General features: G+C 55.1%; 1 long non-coding RNA gene across 1 annotated transcript; it reads right to left on the bottom strand.

Moving 5' to 3' along the window:
• Positions 1 to 458: 458 nt before the first annotated feature.
• On the bottom strand, positions 459 to 2,298 carry LOC112623661. The gene is made up of 2 exons (XR_003119186.1): positions 2,030 to 2,298; positions 459 to 1,814 (listed from the first exon to the last, which is right to left on the bottom strand). It is a non-coding gene; the product is annotated as an uncharacterized LOC112623661 (long non-coding RNA).
• Positions 2,299 to 5,767: the final 3,469 nt, after the last annotated feature.

Genomic DNA, 5,767 nt, shown 5'->3' with positions numbered 1-5,767 from the left:
CGATTATGGATGCTTTGTTTTCCGAATGCGGGAAACGCCTTCGGCCCCGAGTTTTGCAACAGGCAATTGTGCCCCGCCGCCCCCTCCCCCACCAGCCTGTCGCCTCCTGCTCTTCCCTGCCTCCTCCCTCCATCGGCTCAGTGAAGTGTAAACAGCTTGTTATGTAAATTGCAAATCGAACTGCAGCGGTGTTCTCAGCTCTCTGTTTTGGGTATAAAAGTTGCCGTTGTGAAATTAGTATCTGGCATGCGAAAAAAAATGGAGGGATGTGGTTTTATCAAGATCAACTTTCCACTGGTTTAGCTCTGGATATTCGCCAAGAAAAGATATTTGCATTTGTGTTTTATAAACTTACTCCGAAGCAAGCCTCCAGTAAGCGACTTGATTGTATTTCAAGCACTTATTTCATTTTTGTTGTTAGTGGTGTTATTTGAACATTAACACGCACACATGAAGTCTTTGGGGGAACAGGTTAAAGTTTTTATTTTCAGGTTACAGTTTTTGATGCCCCTTTCTGCTACTCCAGGGGGTACTTCAATCATCCTCTTCCGCACATCTCTTGACTCATTTGGCAAAAGAGCCCCCACAGGAACCCTTCGGCTTCTTTTCTGACACCTCACGTACTTGCAGCCTGAAGGCCCCGCAGGCGACAGCGGTAATGGATGTTTGGTGGAACCCTCCCTCGGCCCACACTCCGCCCCTCCCCAGCAGGCCGGGCAACAATTCCCAGGACCCACCGAGGGGTGCTCAGCTCGGAGGAGGGGGAGTGACGTCACAGCGATGTTCAAAACAGTCTGCCCCGGCCCCACCATAGAAAAGCACCAGGAAGGGGAACGTGGCGAGCACTCCAGGAAATGCTCGGATTGGGGACCAGGTGACACTGTAGGAATGTGTGTGCTGGGGGATGGGATGGTGTCCTAAATACGGGTCACCAGGAGCCAGAAGGCGCTCTCTTTCTTTTTCTTTTTCAAGTAAAGTAGAGGGAGTGGAGATTGGGATGGGGGCAGTCCCGAAAAATCACTCCGTAGGGGTGTGAGCTCGGGGTGTGAGCTCGGCTCTTGTAGTGCGGACTGTCCCCGACACAGCCCAGTCACCTCTGAGGTGTGCCTAGACGCCCTCTCCCTTACCTCCCCACTTTCTGGCTTCTCCATCCTCTGGGCTCTGGGTTCAGCCCTGAAAGCTGGACTGTGGGCTGGAGTGGGGAGGCGAGGGCAGGTAGGATACCAGCTTCAGGGGGGTCTCCACCTGGCCCAGGACCTGGGGGACAACAGGAAAGGCAGGCTTAGAACATGAGGGAAAGCGCTTCTCCTGCTTCACTCGGGTCAGTGATTCCTGGGGGCTCTGCACACACAGGAGGGAGGCTGCAAGTCCACAGCTGCCTCAGCATCTTTCCCTTTGCTGGGGGAGACAAAGTGGAAGATTAAGGCAATTAACCTCAGAAGGCCACTAGAAAACTGCCCACTGGGCTGCCATCACAGACCACTGGAGCAAGGTCCGCTTGGGGGTGTCTTTGAGCTATTTAGACTACTTAGATAATTGTCTTAGTTCTCCACTTGGCCTCCTTTGCTTAGACCAGAAGCCCAAGGGTAGGGGAGGATATCCTGGTATCAATGCCCGGTATTCGTTTTCAAACCACCAGGCCAGCAGGCAACGTTTGTCATCGGTGCGACTTTTCAGCGGAGGAAGGAGTGGGGACCGAACATCTGTGTGGCCGCGACCTTGGGCAGATACTCCTTAGCTAGGGGATTTTCAAGTAGAGGTTTTGTTAGCACAGTCCCTCCAATTCAGCCCCCTCCTTAGTAGAAAAATAACTTCTACAATAAACGAAAAAAGCGTTTGGTTTTCGATTGTTTTAAAGACAAAGTGATCCATATTGCCTGTCTACATGATTGGATTAATCCGATAGTTGCCCTCCTAGGGGCAGACCTCCACGGGAAGTTTGTGTAACGGGATAATTTAATGTCATCTCCTAACTCCCCTAGATGGGCGGTTCCCCTAATTATTCACCCAGGAGAAAGTCAGCCAACACCTGCTCGTTCCCGCCTCGGGATGGCCCACCTGTCGCCCCTTTGCAGAAAAGCCCCCGCCTCGAAGGGCGTTTCGGGGGCTCAGAGCCGAGCTAAGCTGCAAGAAGGGGCCGTAGGGAATGCGGGAAGTGAATCTTTAACTTTGGTGCCCGGCTTCAAAAGACTCAGGGCTGCCTGTGTTCAGGCAGAGGTAAATGGAGATTCAAACTGTCACCTTGCATTAACAATCCGGAATAAAAATAAAATTTGTAAAGGGATAGATGATCGGAAAGAACAAATGGTGCGTGTGTGCACGCACGAGCTCCAGTTTCTCCCCATCCAGGTCCCCAGCGGACCCAGAGCGGCCGCCGCACTCCACGGCCTGGGAGGGCAGAGGCCCCGCAGCCTCCCAACCTGGGCTCCTGTGGGGCGGAGTGGGGGGGGGGGGGGCCGCGCAGGGCGGGCGAGTCCCCAGGTCCCAGAATCTGCCAGAGCCAGGGTGCGCGGTGCAGGGTGCGGCGGGCGCCGGCCGTCGGAGGACTGCAGGGCGAAAGCGCCTTCCTGGGGCTGGAGCGGAAGGCGTGTGCGCCTGCATGGACGCGCCTTGGCCACGGGTGTCGGAAGACAGGGCTTTGCTCGGTGAGACAGACCCACAGACAGCTCCGGAGCCGCCGGCGTGGTGAGGTGGGCTGCAACCTTGCAGGTGGCGGGCTGTTCCCGGGTCTCCGGCCCCGCGCCGCAGCGGACCCAGGCGCCCGGGCTGCCGCCAGCCTTCCTTCCGAGGGCTCCCTTGGCAGAGCCCTGCGCCCTGGGACCTTCCTTCCGAAGTCCCTCACCCCGGTCCGGGCGTGGCACCACGCGGACGCACCGCCGGGCCTGCTGCGGGTAAGGCGCGCTCGGGCCCCCCGCCCCCCACTCTGAACCTTTGGGCAGCAGCCCCAGGGCCCTGGGCCGGGCCGGCGTTTGCACCTCGCAGGGCAGGGACAAGGCCGGTACCTGGCTCGGTGCCGCTGGCCTCCCCTGAGGGCCTGAGGGCCGACGCCGCCGGGGACTGCCGGTCCTCGCGAGTGGGTGGGCGCCCGGACGCGTGCACTGGTGACCCGGTGGTCTCTGCTCCCAGGTCGCCCTCCGCAGGCTCCCCGCCGCTTCCCCGCATGCATAGGAAGAAGAAGGGACGATGTGGACGCCCGGAGGCCGCTTGGTCCACCCAGACGGGTGCTCTCAGGCTGGGGGACCAGACCCCGGCAGGTCCCGCGCGGGGGAACCCGGGGCCACGCAGCGGTCCTGGGCGCCCGCACCGGGCACTGCGCGTGCTACGAGCGCCCCCTGCCGTCGGAGGCGTAGTCTCCGCGGCGCCTCTGCCCGCGCCGGGCCCCGAAGGCCGGCTCGGCCCATCCATCCCGCCACAGCGTCCCTTGGGAACCCGGTCTCTAGAGAAGGAGGCTTGGGGAAGACCACGCCGCCGGCGTAGGACCCCGCAGGGCCTGGCACCTGGTTTTCCTAGGCTGCAACTCTCATCCCTCAGGGTCCAGGCGGGAATAGCCCCATCGGGGAGACCATCTCAGACTGCCAGGCACAGACCACAGATGCTTTTGTTCCTGGAGTGGAGGGAGGTGACCTGAGACTGGAGCTTTCAGCCACCACTACGCATTCCTTCCAGGCTGCCCTTTTAATTGATGCACACGTTACAGAAAAAGCAAGGCCGCTCCATCAAGTGAATTACATTGTGGGAGATGCCAAGGAATGTATTTACTGGCAGCCAGGTTTGCCAATAAAAGTTGCAAATAAAGACTGCTGGTTTCCAGGAAAATGTACTTCTGTTTTTTAAGCACTCCTTAGTCTTAATTACCAAAAACTGAGCCTCCAAAGAACCGGTTTCGAGAACAGGACCAGTGAGTGGCGGTGCTGACTAGGTCTCACACTCCCACGTGCAATTACGCACCCCGAAGTCACCTGTGGGAACAAGGACCATGCATCTCTATGGCTTTGCCCGCAGAGAGGCTTGTCCGTATTTACATACGCAGCAGACACAGACACAGGCTAAACGCTGGCACACAGAGAGGTATGCATTCGGATTAGAGCTGTTTAGTTTGGAAGTGAAAAAATAAGTTTGTCTTAAACTATGGCAAATAGGCGAATTTCCACAGAAATAAATGTATGCGAGGAAAGGAGGCACTTGCTCTGTAGTGTTTAGTTATGGTTGCCCTGGTAGTTCTTTTTAGTCCAGCTGGGTTGACTATAAATGAAGGCAGCAGAGAAATGCAGAATTTACTTTTGCTAAAGGTTAGCTTTGGCTTGGGGTCACAAGGACCCCAGTGGGAATGAGAAAATCGCCCCACTCACTAGATGGAGCAGCACCTCCCCCCAACAAAAAAAAAGGGGGTTTGGGGCGGAGTGTGCACACTAATGAGAGGCAGATTTATTCCATGTTTCTCCAGTCTTAAACACGGACACTAACAACCACAATTACAAGGACAGGTAAGATGCACTGAACACTTAGTATGCGGTCATCCTGCTGCGTGCTTTAAGTACTCCTTTCACCTAATCCTCACAAGGACGCTGACATGGATACTATGATCTACATCGTATACATGAGGAAACTGAGCTTAAAGAGAAGAAAGAGCTTGCCCCAGGTTACACAGCCCTCGCGATGGCACTCTGCACAGGCTCGCGGGATCTAAGATGCCATTTAGGATAAGGTACAGTGCTTATCAGCCACTAAGAGGGGAAAAACTAAATTATTAAATCATCAGTGGTAAATGTCATCTCTCTTTCAGTTGCTAAAATGTAAACAGAAAAATGTGCATTTCAGATCAATGATACATTCACTAATCCATGTAATCAACAAACAGATAGAGGCCTGCTCCGTGTTTGGCCTTCTTCTAGCTGCTGGGTGTATAACGGGACACCCTTTGCTAAATACTAACTATCATGGGAAGGATGCTTACCCACAGCAACCCTTGAATCTATTATATATGTGTACACATACTGACTTGCATTGGTCTGGTTCATCTGCACACTTCTATACTATTCTAGAGATGCTCACACCAGTGCTATGAGGAGAAACTGGTATAAGGGCAAGCACAGAAAAAATGGTATATATTTGGACACAGACATTCTGTATACGTGAATAAAGGACCTGCTGGTGAATGCATTTCTCTCTCCTCCTGGATGCTATCTGGTGGCTTCTCTCCTGCTTTTCCCTCCATTTAGTTTCCCCAAGGAAGATTCTCCAGAAAACACAGCAAATAAAGCAGAGAAGCTCTTTTCCACCCCTGCCTCAATGGTAGGCCCGCCCTTACCCACAGCTCCAGACAGATGGGCAGGCAGGCAGGCCAGGAGCCTCAGGACACTGAGGAAGCAGGAACACTTCCTCTCCGACCCATGGCAGAAGTCAGCCAGAGGAGGCTGGAGGAGGGACAGGCAGCAGGAGGTGGGTTTCAGGTTGTAGCTCACTTCCAGGACACCATGGGGGACTGTCCAGAAGTCACCGAAGTCACCAAAGTCAAGCCCTTGGAATCACAGAGAGGGAAACTGAGGCTCTCAGAAGAGAGCTGGCCCAAGATCAGGAGGGCTCCTACACAGGACTTGTAGTCTTGTGCGGCCTGCCCCCAGCAAATGCCCAGGCACCTCCGCCTTCAGTCCCACCGAGGCCTAGCGACTGATGCAGCTGTTGTCTTTGGCCAGGTGGGCCTTGAGGGTCAGGATTGGGGTCGAAGCAGGGAAAAGGGGAGAGTGGGTGGCAGGGAAGATGAATGAAG

This window comes from Theropithecus gelada, chromosome 4 (assembly GCF_003255815.1).
Source record: "Theropithecus gelada isolate Dixy chromosome 4, Tgel_1.0, whole genome shotgun sequence".
Taxonomy (NCBI): domain Eukaryota; kingdom Metazoa; phylum Chordata; class Mammalia; order Primates; family Cercopithecidae; genus Theropithecus; species Theropithecus gelada.
This window is presented reverse-complemented; position numbering and strand designations above follow the sequence as displayed.